The sequence below is a fragment of the Trachypithecus francoisi genome, unplaced genomic scaffold (assembly GCF_009764315.1).
Source record: "Trachypithecus francoisi isolate TF-2019V2 unplaced genomic scaffold, Tfra_2.0 Lachesis_group1, whole genome shotgun sequence".
Lineage (NCBI taxonomy): Eukaryota > Metazoa > Chordata > Mammalia > Primates > Cercopithecidae > Trachypithecus > Trachypithecus francoisi.
Genome location: NW_022681454.1, coordinates 139,611,316 through 139,629,705, shown reverse-complemented (window position 1 = coordinate 139,629,705; position 18,390 = coordinate 139,611,316). Strand labels below are relative to the sequence as shown.

The 18,390-nt window shown below is 36.9% G+C and overlaps 1 protein-coding gene across 2 annotated transcripts in view; it reads left to right on the top strand.

Moving 5' to 3' along the window:
- Positions 1 to 18,390, top strand: part of INPP4B (inositol polyphosphate-4-phosphatase type II B) — an 865,488-nt gene that overhangs the window by 80,067 nt on the left and 767,031 nt on the right. The window contains exon 2 of one of the 2 annotated variants that reach the window (XM_033215349.1): positions 4,282 to 4,372. The exons of the other annotated variant lie outside the window; for it this stretch is intronic. The gene's annotated coding sequence lies outside the window, so the exon portion shown is untranslated. The remainder of the gene's footprint in view (positions 1 to 4,281; positions 4,373 to 18,390) is intronic. 2 annotated transcript variants of the gene reach the window in all.

Below are 18,390 nucleotides of genomic sequence, written 5' to 3'. Positions count from 1 at the left end.
TTCAGAGCTTCCCCTTCAAGTCCTCAGAAGTCTTCCCTGACCACCTTGGATAATGAGCATCCTGTGATTTCAAATTCTCTGTAGCCCATACTGGGTGCAGGACGCATTTGTTACCTGCACTTTCCAACTAGAATGAGTTATGAGTTATCTACAATAGTACTTGCCTTAATATGTATTTATTGACTGACTAACTGCTGGACTAATGCCATCTCAGTGACAGTCTGCCTTGCTGTCTAGGTGGCCAGATCCTTTTCCTGTAGTAAGAATTGTGCCCTGTCTTGTAGCTCTCCACACTTATCACAGCCTTTTCTTATGCTTGACTGTGAGCTCCTTGGAAGCAGATACCACACTTGTATCACCACTGCCTCTCAGAGAACATGGCACAGATGAGTGCATGTGTTTTCTCTTTAATCCTGTAATCACTCCTCTTTCATTCTTTTTCTAATGAAATTGCTTGTTAGTTATAGGAAACTTAAATTCCTATTAGAGCCTTTTAAAACTGAGACTGGGGAATTGATGAGGCCTATAATTGGTAAAAAGAAACTCTGACCTAAGGTACTTGCCTAATGAAATAATGTGGTAGGAAGGCAGTGGGAATAGTTTCACTTAATAGAGGAGATGAAGATTTGATGCTCCTGATGTCAGTTTATTAGGCAGGAAAACCAATGCGATTAATTCACTGAAAAAAATGATTTGTCAGAAAAGTTTGTCTTCTCTGTAAGCTGAGAGACTGGCTTACGTCTTCTCACAAATTACAGCCCTTTTACTTATATTAACACGATTAAATGTTTATCTTTATTATAAAATTTTAGATAATATAACTTAATATTATACATGGAACATTGGTATTGGACCAGAGTTGCTGGCTTTACTTCCAACCAAGGGAATACTTCAGGTTCTTTGGCAAACTCCTGTGACTAAGAAGTGATCTGATTTTGTAAACCAACCAACCAACTAAGCAAACAACTGTTATCAGTATTCTGCAAGGATAACTCAGTCAGTTTTTAATGTAATTTTTTTGACAGCACACATCATACCAGAATTTGAAGGCTGAGTTCAAAGAGCTAAAATAATGAAGTTGGTCTTCAATGACTTCCCATTTTCTATGAGCCTCTCTCTCACTTGAAGAAAAACAGATTTTTCAATGAGTAATAATACCCAATGTGTGGGTCCAAAGGTACTTGCACTTTTACTTTTATGATTTTATTATTTATTTTTCTTAGACAGGGTCTCACTCTATTGTGCAGGCTGGAGCACAGTGGTGGGATCTCAGCTCACTGCCACCTCTGTCTTCCTGGCTCAAGCAATCCTCCCACCTCAGCCTCCTGAGTAGCTGAGATTACAGGGGTACACCACTACACCTGGCTAATTTTTGTATTTTAGTAGAGATGGTGTTTCACCATGTTGGCCAAGCTGGTCTTGAACTCCTGACCTCAGGTGATCCACCTGCCTCAGCCTCCCAAAGTGCTGGGATTACAGGTGTGAGTCACCACACCCGGCTGGTATTTGCACTTTTAAAATAAAAATTCCTGAAAAGAACAGTCACTTAAGAGTAATTATCCATAGGGGAATTTCAGACATAATGTTAATTTGCGTCATATCATCAAACACCCATGTGCCATGGTCTTAATGTCTACTCTAACAATGATAGAGTAAACTAGCAGAGTTAAAAAATGGTTGCATGTACCTTAGTTATAGTTGACTAAAATATCGCAGGTGTACTTATTAAGGTCTGGTTTCACTCTGGGATCCAGAAAAATCCTGCAAAGTACCTTGCAGAGCATTATGGGGAACTCTTTGTGCCTTTCTCACCTCCGTTTCGCTGAGTTCACAGTGGATACGGGTAGAGCAGCTGCAGAGAGTGTGCACTAGGTAGATCCTTCAAAGCCAACAGGTTCAAAATGAGCTCATTATTTTCTTCTCCTTTCTTTAAGATGCATGTCCCTTATTTATTTCCTGTTTGGTTGACAGCATTGCTAAACAAGCAACCACTTAAGACAGAAACCTGGGGTCACCTCAGAAACATGATTCTTTCTTAATTTCCATGTATATCCAGTCATCAAAACCTATAAATTTGACCTCTTCTCTTCACTACCACTCTTCCAGATTAGTTCAGATCTTCACAACATTTACCTTGGACTATTGTACTAGAATACCATCTGATCCTTTCTGTATCTAGTATAGTTTTCCACAAATCTATCCTCCATACTTCTAGCAAGTTCCTAAAAACAATCCTTTCCTTGTTCCCTTTTGCCTGTAGAATTAATCCCAAACTAAGGCAAATGTAGCTGTTTATCCTTTAGGACCACATCTTGACCTCTTCATGGTACAGCTTTATTTTCTGACAGTCAGCCATGGAATTCAATGTCTTGGCCTCTTTGAGCGCCCTGGCTGTTCTCTAAAAGCTCCGTGTTCTTTCTTGCTTCTGTGACTTGCTTCTGTATATGTTGCTCTCAGTACTTGAAATGCACATCTCTTGCTATGTGCCAGCTTTGTTCTAACCACTTGACATGAATTACTTTATTAAATTCCTACAACAATGCTCTGAGGTAGATAATACAGCCAATGCCTTCACTGCCTTGTGTCATTGTGACTTAACTCTGATTTCAGTCATCTCCACGGCCATTCCTGAGGCCACTCCTATGTGTCTGGTAAGATTGTGGTCAGATGGCACATCCTCTGGGAAATCTTTCTGACTGTTATGATCTCTGGGCAGAGTGTGTTGCTATCCACTTTGTGTAGCAATTACCCCCCAATGTATACATTTATCTTGATGTCTACTGCTTTGACTGGCAAATGTGTCTTTGTAAACTGTGGTAAACTGTGAAGAGACTGAGAGCAGAGTGTTTAGTATTTATTTATTCACTTAATTTATTGTCATTATTTTTGTATCACATGATATAGTACTTAGTGTCTGGTAGGCACTCAGTAAATGTTAAAAAGAAGTATCACAGCTAACATAATTGATCCCTTGCTATCTGTGAGGTTTGTTCTAACCACTTTACATGAATTACTTTATTAAGTCCCTACAACAATGCTTTTGAGATAGACAACACAGCCAATGCTTCCAGTGCCCTGTGTCACTGTGACATAACTCAGATTTCAGCCATCACTATGGCAGAGAGTTTTGTGTGAGCTCAGACTTGTGCTCAGTGTCTCACTCCATGCACAAGTATCAGTCTGCCTGTTCAGGCCTTCTCTAAAGTACAGGAAGTCACTAGATTCTTTTATGTCCTGGCACGGAAGTGAAGTGGATTTAACATTCTCAGGGCAACCCTCAACCACAGAGGCACAAGAGCTGGTGGGTAAATTCTCTAGCTTCCCACCCTTTGAATGGACAATTCTAAAAGGCATTTTGTATACTCTTGGAAGTCTCAGCTGAGTCAAACTTCCATTGCTTATAGAAGCGGCTTCTATAATTTACTCCTATTATAGCTGTCTCACTCTTGTCATTCATAACTCCTTCCAGAGGCATCTCCCAAGCCAAATACCTGCATCCAAGATCTTGTCATGTTCTATTTTTGAGAAACCCAAATGAAGATAAGTACTACTACTGTCCCCAATGTATTTGAAACAGAGGCACAGAGAGGCTAAGTAACTTACCTAAGACTTTACACCTGGAAAGTGAGAGAGACTGAATTTGAACTCAGATAATCTGGCTGCAGAGCCAGCCCATTCCTATCACTCTATACTCAATGAGGTTTATAACAGATGTAGGGGTCTCAAACTGTCTAATATTACCTACCTACCCTTATCATGTTTAAAACTTGTCTTGGCTGGAAGATTAAGTTTTCATATCTCTTTCCTAGTTTGGAAGCAAGGGCATCCTGCTTCTTTAGATTTTTCTCCTTCTTTCAAATGAATTCCCACTTTTAAGTTCCAAAGTGTTTTTTTTTTTTTTCCCCAGAAGAAGAACAATCTAAAAGAGTGATAAAGCAAACAGTAAAGTATTGTAACTTCCCATTTTCAAAAGTAAAATTTCACATTGGAGGGCTTTGAATAGAGGTAGTGTGAAAAGTGGAATGAGCATTTCGATTATCATTGAGGAAACCAGTGTCATCTGAATCGCTAACTAGTTTCATCACCTTGGGTGACTTTATTCCCCAATCTGGGCCTCTATTTTGCCTATTGTGTGAGATAAAGAGTTTGAGTTAAAGTGGGTGCTCTTACTTTTTTTAGAGTCATTAAGAATCTTCTGAACTCTATGTATATCATCTCTATTATTTCTCCTCCCACTCTATACATCCACAAGTACATGTGTTCTTCCTTGTGTAATTTCAGACGCTGGTGTCATCTGTGGACCCTCTGGGGTTAAAAATCCATGGACACAATTTCTAAACCCTATTTCAGTTCCAGCCTCCTATGGTCTTACGTAAGGAAGCACACATTGATTTCATTTTGATTTAGATTTTTTGCGAGAAAATACTTTATGGCTCGGCATAAAGGCTCATGGCTATAATCCCAGTACTTTGGGAGAGAATCACTGTGGGAGGAGAATCACTTGAGGTCAGGGGTTCAAGACCAGCCTGGCCAACATGGTGAAACCCTGTGTCTACTGAAAATACGAAAATTAGCTGGACATGGTGGTGCACGGCTATAATCCCAGCTACTTGGGAGGCTGAGGCAGGAGACTCACTTGAGGTTGCAGTGAGCCAAGATCATGCCACCATCGCACTTCAGCCCGGGTGAGAGAGTGAATGAGACTCCATCTCAAAAACAACAACAACAAAAAAGACCTTATGCTTTCTGCTGTCAGACTCACCATAAACAAAATATTTAATGAGTCCAGGTGATTTTTAAAATAGACATTAGTGAGAAGAAACAAACATTTATATCTTACATCTTATTCTGTTGTTATTCTATGTTTGAATATTTTATTTTGCCATGACAGTGGTTATGTAAACGATTAACTGATAGGCATACCCTACAAATAATGTTTGTTGTACAATATAAATAAAATTTAAAGTAATGAGAACATGATGGATAGGTATTCTGATATTTCTATTTCTGATTCCAATGTCTGTGATTAAGATGTTTATGCAGATGTTTCACTGCTCTCGACTTTTCTATAAGTTATATTGATTCAATATCTCTATTTTCTTTAGAGAGAAAAATCTCATTAAGTGAGAATCTAATGGGCTGGAAAAATTCAACAGACCAACCTCAGCTCAAGTAATATATTTATTGAGAAAAAAATAGCACCTTGTTAGCAGGAAAATAATGATACATTGCCTTACATTGTCCTGTATTTGATTAAAAAAAAAAAAAACAGAAGCTTTTTGCTGAGTTTCTTATACAAGTTTTATGAGCTGGAATTATAGCTTATAAGAGACGATCAGAAAAATAATTCTGGATTTTAGTCCATGTTTATATAAATAAAAGAAAGATGTTGGCATACTATGCTTTTAACTGGTTTTACTGATATCTCCCTTAGAAGTGACAGAAATAATGAGGTTAGCGGTGAAAATCCTTAGTTTTCTGGATCCATCCAAAGTCATTCTGTTTTGTTAATTTTATCTTCAAGCAAATTATCTCTCACATGATTGTTAGGAGGACAGTGGGGAAATACACCTATTTTCAATTACAAGGACCAACCTCCACCTGTCTACTGATTTTCCATTACAATCTTTAAATGCAGTCAAAGTGGTTGGTCCAATCTGAATTTCTGTACTGTATTTGGAGAGAGTGTTTTGGTGCAGTCTACCGCTTGCTGTGTGGTAGACGATGGAAACTAATGCTGGATGTTGCATAATAAAGACATACTTAGGTGGTCACAACTCCTGTGTAATTTTATTTTGCAGAATTACACATCCACCCCTTTAGTGCCACCCCCACCCATAAGCACCTTGTAGACCTCATTTCCCTCACTGTGCTTCTGGATCCATACTTAACATTTTAAAAGCTTCAATATCTTCATTGCCTTGGTAATCTCTAATTTGGGGTCATTCCATTATCAGCTTTTTTCACTGTCAGGTTACCAAGCTTTGGTGAAGAATGCCATTACGTTTTTTGGATTGAGGTCTGTGCAGCATCATGATCTCTCACCTCTGCTGTATCCTCACTGTGGCTTAATCTCTTATTTCTCTTACTTTCTAGGATATTTGTCAAAGCAATTCCACCAAATCTTTTTCACTTTTTTCAAACACCCTGACTGCACCATCCCCAGAGTAGATTATTTACTCTTTTTTTTTTTTTTTTTTTTTGAGGCAGAGTCTCGCTCTGTCGCTCGGACTGGAGTGCAGTGGCCGGATCTCAGCTCACTGCAAGCTCCGCCTCCCGGGTTTATGCCATTCTCCTGCCTCAGCCTCCCGAGGAGCTGGGACTACAGGCGCCCGCCACCTCGCCCGGCTAGGTTTTTTTGTATTTTTTTTAGTAGAGACGGGGTTTCACCGTGTTAGCCAGGATGGTCTCGATCTCCTGACCTCGTTATCCGCCCGTCTCGGCCTCCCAAAGTGCTGGGATTACAGGCTTGAGTCACCGCGCCCGGCCCTATTTACTCTTAAGAGAGTAAATCTCATATGTCCCTAGCCTTAATGAGTTTCATGGTTCCCTTTGTCCTTTCAACCAAACAAACTTTTTAACCTCATATTTAAGAGCCTCCATAGTCTAGCCTTAACCTCCGTGTTCTAGTGTGTGTATCTGAGGATCTCCAGTCTGTTAAGGATCTCTTGTTTTCAGAGTAGATCTTGATTAACATTAATGTCAGGAGGTGGGAGGGTGGGGTAAAGGATGGAAACTAATGCTGGGTGTTGCATAATAAAGAAATCCTCAGAAATTTAGGACATTATCCTCTCTCAGAAACATCCCTGGAGGAATAATGGCTGCTATGAATTCCGATATGTTCCTAGGAGAACAGTTAGTTTCTCTTTGTTCTTGTCAAAACAAGATGGTTATGTTCACAGGGTGGGATCTCAGTATCATTAGAGCCCCAACTAAGGTTTTTTTTTTTTTATTTGACAGTGACTATAACATCAACACCTTCTTTGATGTCAGCCCAGTATGGTGCTGTGCCAGCTATTTTCTGACAGTTGCCTTGAAATTTTTATTATTGTATAAAGCAAGAAATGACCTTTGAGGATTTCAGTATCTGTTTGATGTATGTGTTCATTCATATACTTTTCCAACTACCATTTTAAAAGTCAAGAAATGAACCTAAGAGTTTAGTGAGGAAAGAGCTTCTGTTGTTTTTGGTTTGCTTGTGAGTTTTTACTTACAAAGTACAGATTAAATGCAGTTTGTATTTCAGATGTAAATTATATATTTTTATTGCATATGCATATGTAATCTTGTCTAACACATCAAGAAGGGATAAAAAATATCTTGAGGATGTGGTAAAACTTTTTGGAGGAAAGAAAAATTTACACTCTCATAAATTAAGTAATAAAATTAGCATTCTGTCATAACTTTTTGAACTTGAAATAAAACATCTTAAAATGAATAAGCTCAAAGAATTTTAAACAGCAGATTGAGCTTTTAGGCAGCATCAATGAGTATGTTGAATCATTAATTTTTTACAGAATTTCCTTTCTGTTTCAATTTTATGAGAACTTATATAATTTCATGTCTCGACTATTGACATTACTTCTTTGCTGATTTTTAAAAAAAAAATTTTACAAATCAAAATTTGTAATCTTGTCTTTAGAAAATTGCCTAGCTGCAGAGATGTATGGCATAAAAATTGAACCATAGTTAAAATTGGTTCAGGCATCACTTTTACTGTGGTAGTAGACACATCTAGCACACTGATTGGTGGTTACTAGTTTCCTACTTCCTTATGATATTATTTATTTGTTCTTTAGAAAAGCAACAAGTACAATTTGAATATATTTTTGGCTCCCAGGTTTTTCCTTAACATCTGATGTTACATTATGTTGTAATTCTCAAGCTCAGTTTCCCTTCTCAATCATGGGTTGATTTTTCTGGTGAAACTCTTCCATCCTGTTTATTAGGACAATATATTGGTTCTTCATAATGTTCTGTTGCTTGTTTCTTGGTTTTGCATATTGTTATTTAGTGTTAAATCTAATCAAGGGGAAAATTAATTAATATCTATCAAAATATTATTTCTCTTAAATTTGCCATTTTAATTTTATCAGTAAAATGTGTTAATGACTTTCACAAAATTATGAAAGACTTCTGTTAGTGTTAATAAGTTAACATACTTGGAGAGAGACTTGGAATATATTTAAACGTAAGCTTTTAAGCAATTTTAACAATATTATTTAAAATTGAAATAAGATAATGTAGGTGCAAGTGAGTAGAAACTGCTGCTTAGAGAAATTAAGGACTTCTCCAAGATGACAATTGTAGTCTATCCTCGTGGCTATAACAGAATACCTTATACTGGGTTACTTGTAAACAACAGGAATTTATTTCTCACAGTTCTGGGACGTCCAGACTGAAGGCAGCAGTAGATTCGGTGTTTGGTAAGGATTGCTCTCTGCTTCCAAGATGGCGCCCTGTCGCTGTGTCCTCCCATGATGGAAGGTGGGAGGGGAAAAAGAATGGACAGCTCCCTCACACCTCTTTTATAAGATCATTAATCCCATTTGTGAAGACTCTACTCTCATGATGTAATCACCTCGTAAAGGCCCTACCTCTTAATGCTATCACATTGGCAATCAAGTTTCAACATTCAGACCATAGCAATGACACAGCTAGCTGCTAAGATTTCATTCTTGTTCTGATATTGTTTCTTCCTGCTCACACATCCTCTTCAAATAAATATATGGCACACACACACCACACCGCATATAGAATGCTTTCTACTTCAGTGATGATGTAAGATAACGTACTTGTTGATGTTTGTTAGAAAAGTATACTGCAGTGGATTAGATCTAAACTAACAAGACAGGGAAATTCATGAACAAATTTGGTCTGACTTGCTGAAAAGTGCTTTTTTTTTTTTTTTTTTTTTTTTTTTTTTTTTTTTTTGAGACGGAGTCTCGCTCTGCCGCCCAGGCTGGAGTGCTGTGGCCAGATCTCAGCTCACTGCAAGCTCCGCCTCCCGGGTTCACGCCATTCTCCTGCCTCAGCCTCCCGAGTAGCTGGGACTACAGGCGTCCGCCACCTCGCCCGGCTAATTTTTTTGTATTTTTTAGTAGAGACGGGGTTTCACCGTGTTAGCCAGGATGGTCTCGATCTCCTGACCTCGTGATCCGCCCGTCTCGGCCTCCCAAAGTGCTGGGATTACAGGCTTGAGCCACCGCGCCCGGCCGAAAAGTGCTTCTTGTAGGATTGCTTTACTGTTCAGCAATGTGTCATAAGTGAGCTTTATCCAGATGCAGTGTCACTCAGGACAGCTATTTTTACTCTTGAATAAGCTCACCTCACAGGATTGTGGTGGTTCCCATAACTATACTGAACATTTTTATCACTGAGGCGATGTGTGTTCCCAAAGTTTTTCTTCTGAACTTAGGGAAACTCTGTGCATACGTATTTGTGTGTATGTTTGGGTTGGGGGCGCAGTTAGAGTAGTAAGGTGGGTAGGGTGATGGCTACTTCTCCACTCTAGTACTAACCAGTGTTTCCATGAGCCCCGAAGGCTCTAAGATGCTTACAAAATTTGAGGGAGTTGCAGAATGAGAGTCAGGACACATAACACAGACATGTAGAGTGCGTAGAGTGCATCAAAATGAACAAACGAGATCAAGCATGGTGTGTGTGTGCATTTGGCGTAACATCACAGGCAACTCTGTCTGCCTGAGCAGATTAAGGGAAGTCAACCCCAAGTCACGGCCTCAAGTTATGCAACACATTTTTCTTTTACATCCAATTGTGTCAGGGTTTCATATTGACTGTAGAAGATCGGAAATGATCATTTTTGGCTAGCAACCATAATCTGTCTAGTTCCCATATCTACACAGCTGGCCCTGCTGTATTTTGAGAGATTTTGGGAATGGTTTATGCTCCACCCTTGGCTAGAATTATGTTATCTTGTCTTAAGTGTCTAAGTGTGACTGATTTGTATTTGAATATATAAAAAGTCTGGGCTGCCCCAATGTTCCCTTTTAACAGAGAATGCCTAATGTAATTTACTTAATGTAATATCCGACAAAAAGGGCTGGCGCAATCTTTCTATTTCTGTCAATGTGTAGGAATCGAAACAAATGTCACAAGTGCTTGGTCAACTTGACAATGACTTTCAATTGAAGTTTTCTATCACAGGTTGGGCTTTAAAAATCTCTTACAACAATTATTGCAATAGCATCCACTGTGAACAGTCTTTTTATAAAATTCAAATTTAGTAGAAAAAAATATGACTCAGTTATTTGGCAAATATTGGTGTGAATACTAAAATGAACACATTTCTCAATCTTGGCCACACACTGATGTATGTTTTTCTGTAGAAAGGTTTTCATGGTACCAATTTGAAATAAATTGTATGATATAGTACATTTTCTCTATTCTCAAATGGGGAGATCAATATGGAAAATGTCAAAAGGAACCTATGCACAAAACTTCAACACATTTTCCAACTTGCAGAAGGACTGAGGGCTCCTGTTAGCATGACCAAGAGACAAAGTGGAGAAGGCTGCAGAATACAATTACAAATGTTCGGTAAGGTGTGGATATTTTTTAGCAAAAAGCAAAAAATAAAAATTACTTATTTTTATGACAGTGTATTTATATAAGCAAAATAATTATGTCTATATTGTGTTCTTGGGGAGATAGTGGATGCTACATCCTGGGCCAAAGAAGCTTCTGTGTAAGTGTGTCTTCATGTTGCAAGACTGGGGGAGAATACAAATAAATAAGAAATAACAGAACACTGTGATGTGTACTATATTAGTGGGTGAGACCAGGGTGCTAGGTCTAGTGTTCATTTGGGGAATACCTAACCCAGCATTAGGAAGAACATTCAGGGAGGAATTCTTGAAGGTAATAACTCGTCATCTAAAACTTAAAGAGTGAGTACAATTTAGGCAAAGTAGAAGAGTTAAGGGTAGAGAGAAATAATTGCCAATGATGTTCCTGGATGTGGTAACACCATTGCTAGGCCAAAGGTAAAAGAAAAAGCATGGTTTGTTCAGGGAACACTTTTCTTCATAAAAGATCTGATTTTCAGTGGTTTTATACAAAATTTAATGTAAGAATAGGTAGAATCATTAAAATGATCGGATTCACTTTTTTTTCAGTTAGCTGTTTTTATGTAACATGACTTTCCCAGTTTTTTGAGTCAGTAGTTGAAAGTATGAATTTTCAGCCTAATTGATTGCTCTTTAAGAGTATTGTGGCTCTTCAGCATAATTGATTTCATCTCTGGAATTGGTTTTGCAGGCTTTTACATGTGTTGCCACTAACTTCAAGTATACAGCTGGTCATTTATGTAAATTGTCCATTTGAATAAAACAATAACCTTTTATAATAATTTATATCCTTTTGCTATGTTTTTCTACCAAGATCTCTGATTTTAGTTTCCTCTCTGATCTCTTTTGTTAGTTAAAAGATATTTTGTCTTCCCCATGTGTGACATGGCAGAGAAGCTGTTAAAATGATTTATTGCTGTTCTTAAATATGATGGCATACGAATAGCATTTTCCAGATTTATTTGTTCAGAAAATGTGTTCTCAACTGCATGATACCATCTACTTAATTAGAAATGTAGGTTTCTGGATATTTGTGAACTTTGGCAATTGTATATTTAGCGACTGCACTGACAGATCTTGGTTTGAGGTACTTTAGCTTGGCTTTAATTAACTGAGGCAAAATATCATAAAAATGCCAACAAATAGATTTTTTGGTTTTCTTTCTTCAGAGAAGAAAATCAGAGGACTTTCCTTAAACTTTTTTTTTAAGTTTAGGAAAAAGTCCCCCTTTTCTCCTGCCCCTTGGAGAGCTGAATCAATAAGTCACATGTTCTTTTTTTTGTTTCTTATTGTCTAAGTATGTACCAGAATTGCTTCACAGGACAATTTAAAATTATTTTTTTAAAAAAGCTCTATATAAGCTGGGCGGTAAGTTCTGGTTGAGAGCCAAATTGCCTTTGTGATCTTGGACAAATCACTTAACCTCTTTGTGGCAAAGTATGTTTGCTCCATTCATTTATTGAATCAAAATGTATTGATTGTTTACCATGTGCCTTGTGTTATATTCAACTTTTCAGGGGAACTTACGAGTGAATTTTAGAACTTAGAAGAAGAAATGAGACACATACAAAAATTGTTATTAGACAACACATACACACACATGTAATTCATGCAAAGCAGAACATTTTAAATACTAGGAGAGATTTAATATAAGATGCAGTGAGACTTCTTGGGATAAGTAATTCATTTTGAGTTGATGTCAACACAGATTTCAGGAGGGAGGATCTGGACTAGTTTTCTAATAGAGTTTGGGTTCAGGAAGATGTAGAGGGAAGACGAAATGGTGTTGGAATCTGAAAGAACCACTTTAATGTAAGCCTTGTTGCTAGGAAACTTGGAACTTGGAAGGAAACTAAGGTTGAAAATTAACATTGGTGGCAGATCATTGATCTTGAACACAAAACAGGGGTTTAGTGTATATTTTGTAGAACTTCTCTGAGATGTCATTAAGGATTTGGCTTTGGCAAGACATTGATTCAAGTGCTTTCTCTTCTACGTACTAGTTAAATGCTTTAAGTAAGTCAAACTAACTCTTGAGAAACTTGCTTTCCTCATCTATAAAATGATAATAGCCATCTCATCTTTCTGTGTTTCTGTAAGAATTAAGAATAGCATGCATAAAGAGACAGTCACATAGTAGTTGTTCACTTAGTATTAGCAATTGTTATCTATACAATGAAAGGCTTTTAACAAGTGAATTTTTTTTTTTTTTTTTTTTTTGAAACTGAGTCTTGCTCTGTCACTCGGGCTGGAGTGCAATGGCACATTTCTCAGCTCCCTGCAACCTCCACCATCTGGGTTCATGCGATTCTCGTGCTGCAGGCTCCCGAGTAGCTGTAACTACAGGTGTACATTGCCACACCTGGCTAATGTTTGTATTTTCAGTAGAGATGGGGTTTCACCATGTTAGCCAGGCTGGTCTCGAACTCCTGACCTCAGGTGATCCTCCCACCTTGGCCTGCCAAAGTGCTGAGATTATAGGTGTGAGGCATTGCGCCCAGCCTTAACAAATGGATTTCAAGTTTGGTTTCTTTGTCATGTTTCTGTGATCTGTATGTGATCTATTTGCTCAGAATATCATAGAACTGCAGAGTCCAAGGGAACCTTAGAAGTTTTCTAATCCACTGCCTGTTGAGGGCGAGTGTCCCCTTTACAACCTTCCTGATTTTATTCTGTACTGTCATGGGCCTCTGGGAGAACTTACAGTTATGAGATCATTCACTCTTTTCCAAAATCAGTCCTTTCCATTGCTGAATACTTAATGGCTTGAAAAGTTTTCTATCTAGTGGTCTGAGATTCTTTGCCTTGTAACGTTCATACATTAATTCCCTAACTCTTATTTCAGAGATAACAAATGACAGCAACTCTTCACAGGTCAAGCCTTAAATATTCAGCATAAATATGTGACTTCCTTTCATGGGTTCCCCCTGTGTCCTTTCACTTCTAGACCAAATATCCTTGGTCTTTCATCTACTCATCCTATGCTATGATTGAAAGATTCTTCACTTTTATGGTTGGCTTCCTTTGGCTGCACTTCAATTTTTAAATATCTTTTTTTAAAAAACTGTTATTCCAGAACTAAATAATGTCCCACTGATGAGATCTATTCAGAGCTAAGTACAACAAATCTTGCTTAATCTAGAATCTAGACCAGTGTCACTGCCTGTTGCCTATGGAGTTTAAAAAATGCACAAAGCCAAGTCCAATCCAAAAATATTCTGATTCACTAGGTCTGGATTTGGGCCCAGATATTGGTATTTTAAAAAAGCGCCACAGAAACAATAGGAACTTTCATTCATTGCTGGTGAAAATACAAAATGGTGAAAATACAAAATAATGAAAATGCTTTGGGAGACAGGGAGTTAGCGACAAAACTAGATATACTCTTACCATAAGATCCAGCAATCATGCTTCTTGGTATACACCCAAATGAACTGAAAACTTATGTTCTCATAAAAACCTGCACATGGATGTTTATAGATTTATTCATAATTGCCCAAATTTGGAAGCAGCCAAGATGCCTTTCAGTAGGTGAGTGAATAAATAAACTGTGGTAAATCCAGACAATGGAAAATTATTCAGTGCTAAGAAGAAATGAGCTATCAAGTTAGAAAAAGACATGGAGGAAGCTTAAATAAATATTACTAAGGGAAAGAAGCCAACATGAAAAGGTTATATGCTGTGTGATTCCAATTATATGACATTCTGGAAAAGGCAAAACTATGGAGACAGTAAAAAGATTAGTGGTTGCCAAGAGTTTCAGGGAAGAAGGGATGAATAGGCAGAGCATGGAGGATTTTTAGGGCAGTGAAGCTATTCTGTACAATATTGCAATGCTAGGTATATGTCATCACATATATGTCAAAGCCCATAGAATGTACATCAAGAACAGACCCATAGTAAGCTATGGACTTTGAGTGATAATGATGTGTCATTGTAGATATCCATTGTAAAAAAATATACCAATCTGTTGTAGTCTGGTAGAGAAGGAGTTCGGTCTATTGACAGTATCAGGGTTGTGTGTTGTAGTGGAAGGAGATATATGACAACTCTGTGTACTTTCCACTCAATTTTGCTGTGAACATAAAACTACTCTAAAATAAAAGTTACTAATTAAAAGCTCTGCACATAATTTTGATATCTATCTGGGGCTGGAAGCCATAAATCTAGACACTATACTCAATTAATGAAGGTAAGATACCATAACGTTTATTGCAGCCATATAACACTATTCATTATATACCAGATTTGGAAACTGTTAAAACCAGCAGGACTCCTTTTTAGATCTTTCCAAAATTTGTACACTGCATTTTCTGGGACATAAATCTATGGCTTTACGTTTATACTTATTACATCTCATCCTGGCCATTTCTAGCCATTATTCTATACTACCATTGTTATTTACAATTTCATGTGCCTAATTCAGATTATCCTAAAAATTCATTACTTCTGGGTAGGCAATCCAAAATGATAAATTTTACAAAAGCTATTAATTCAGGTCTGTTCTTTATCATACTCTTTTCTTATGATTATAATGTATTGTCCTTACTCATTTATATTTGACATATCTATTCGTATGCCTAATACTTCGAATCACCTTCCCTTTCTAAATTATAATAATCCATGCCAACAGAGTTTGGAGCTGATAGAGAATGAGCTCGGAATGCCGTAGAGTAAGAGAAGGAGCCTCCACTTTTAATCAGTAAAGTTAGGTATCTTACAGCTGTTATCAAGGATCTTATAAGATGATATTGCTGTAGCTTAGTTGGGATGATTTTGGCTGCCAGTATTAGGATCTCAACTTAGAGTATCTTAAATAATAAGAGGATTAATTGTCTTACCTAGCAAGAACGCTAGAGGTAAGGCAGTTTCAATTTTGTTAACTCTGCAGCTTTCTAATGTCATGAAAATCTTACTTTATTTTCATCTTTCTACTCTGCCATCTTCAGCAATTCCTTTCAGGCTATTGCTTCAGGCTACCTCCTTTATGGTCCCAAAATGGCTGCTACAGTTTCATAACATGTAGACATGGCAACATTGAGGAGCAAAAGAGGAACTCTTTCCTCTTCATCTCTGTTTAGAATCTTCTCATCAGACTTTCTCTCTTGTCTCATTCATTCGCCTGCACTATATCATATACCCCAGAATAACGCAATCACTAGCAAGAGGATGTGGACAAATTATGATTCCCCTCCAGGGTCTAGGACTGGGACTGGATCTAGAGATGAGGCCATTGGAGGATTTGATACCTAGTAAAAATTGGGGTTTAATGAACAACACCTAAACAAAATTGAGATTCTGTGAACAATAACAAAGGTGTTTTTGGGAACAATTTCTGGGCGAGAAACTACCAATGTTTGTTACACTACTAAAGCTCGAAAACCTTTTCTATTTTTAAAGAGTATATATTGTAATTATGCTACTAAAAATATTCTCCAAATAGTTGAGATTCTGGCTTTTTGCTGAAGACCAAGCAAATATTTTATAGGGCAAAGTTAACAGGATAAACTATTATACTGATCACATGTTAGTATTTTATTTCTCTTAAAAGCAAATTAATTAAAGCCAGTTTAAAAAAATAGTTTATGAATGGCTCCAGATTAATTTTATGTCTGTGATTGTTGGCTTTATGTAGCGTATTCCATCTTTTCTCAGAAGGGACCTTCAGCTCTCAGAAGTAAGAGTTTCTTTATTTTTTTTCTTTAATCTGTTTTACAATAACTCTTTAAAAGGAGTCAAAATTACAGCTTTGTGATTGGAAGTAATGGAAAAATAGGACTAATTGAGACTGCTGACAGAGGAAATCATCTTGAAGAGGAACTATAATTTTCAATGAGCTGGATAGTTAAGCACAAATTAAAAATTTGTTTGCAAAAGTTCATATAAAGTCAATACAATATTATTTTTAATTGATCCTAGTGAAATATAGGGCCCAGAAACAGACAATGATATAGACATAGAATGTAGTCTGAGGAATTCATGCACTGTAAATCACTCAATGCCCTTCAGAAAGAAAACTCTAGGTGAATGAAAGTAACTATTATTTAATTTCAATGCTAACTTAAATAAAAGATTAGCAGATTTATGACGATAGATAGAAATGTGTACCACCTATAGAAGAAAATGGGATCAATCATCAGAATGAGAGTTTCCATTCATTGTGATTGAAGTATGTGTGCAGGAGTCACCCACATTATTTCATTTAATCCTTACAACCCTTTGAGGCAGGTGCAATATGAAGCAGGTATAAATCATAAGAAATTAAGTAATTATAAATTGTGATGTGCCATACAAATGCAAGATATTTTTAGTCCATGTTTTTCTGCACACATGTCAGTCTATTGCTGGGCCTGCTAGCTCCTTTCAATTCTAATGTGAATACACAAAAAGTCCATGGATCGGAGTTTAGCTATATAAGAATCATTAAGCAATTTTATCTGATGCCTATTCTCAATACCTCATCATATTTAATAAATTCACTAAATCAGGAATGAGTTTCCAATAAAATTCACTAGTCCAACCACATTTTGAGACTGAATCCGTTCATGTCACAGATATGGGTATATTTTAAAGTTGGCAAATGAGTACAAGAACCCCCATACCCTGAGATAATAACTTTGAATTTTTAAAAAATAATTTTTGATTTGGGAAAGAATATATTTTGCTAAGTAACATAGACCTGTGTTTAAAATGCTACTGCAAGGATTTTTAAAGACTGGATATGGCGTAACTGTTAAAAAAGATACAACATGATAGTGAATATTGGCGTAGGCAGGGAGGAGATACGGAATGAAAGAAAAAGCAGGTATATACCACAACATGCATTAGGTTTATTCACATATAGACACATGATTTGGGTTCCAAGCAATTCTTTTTGTTGCTTTATTACTTGGGGTCACTGTTACTTCAGCCCAAATAAAAAAGCTCACTAGCAAAAGAAGTCCTAGAGAACAGCAAGACTCATTTACTTGACAAATTGAATGCGAAAGAAACCCGTAGCTAATAATATTTTGGAGTTATGTTTGAGAATCCAGGGAATTACTAAAGGTATAAAGGGAAATTCTGAATGAAAAATTCATGCTCATCATTCCAAATCAGCAAGTTTGGAAACAATCACAATTGGCATCTATGGCGTTAAATACAAACTTACTTGGAATTGCACCATTGTGATTCTGATTTTTCAGTTGCTGAAGGTGGAAATCAGTCACGAAAGTAATGCCTTCTAGGCTTTTCTTAAAAATTATTAAGAGCTGGATTGGGCATTTGTGAAAAAAGGAAGGAAATGAAAGAAAGTAGAAGGAGAATTATACTTGAGATTTCCAGAAAGTGGTAAATGCTATCTTCAGAGTGTTTAAAATAAAATTACATGTAATAAGTATACTAGCTTTTTGTAGTAATTTGCACAAAAAAAGATATGATATTGTTCTTAATATTTTCTTTGTCATAGTCATACTGATACAAAGTTCATCTTTTTTGTACATAGGGAAAACTATTTAAAATATTTTATTTCTTCTTTGAGAAGCGTATTCTACTATAGGTGAGGTTTCAACAGTAAAATTAATCCTTAAAATAAATTTATGGAAGCTTTCGGGTTATCTCTATTTGAAAAGACATATACTCCCAAGTGTCCCTAGATCACAGTAAGCCTTAAATCTGGTCAAGAGCAAATGGAGAGAGAGGGGAATCAATATGCACATTTGTTTTGAGAGATTCTCCTGTTTTGAGAGATTCTCCTGACCTGGTCTTCATCATACCAGCTGGATTGCTGATGTTGAAATCACAATCAGTATGTTAATAGAAA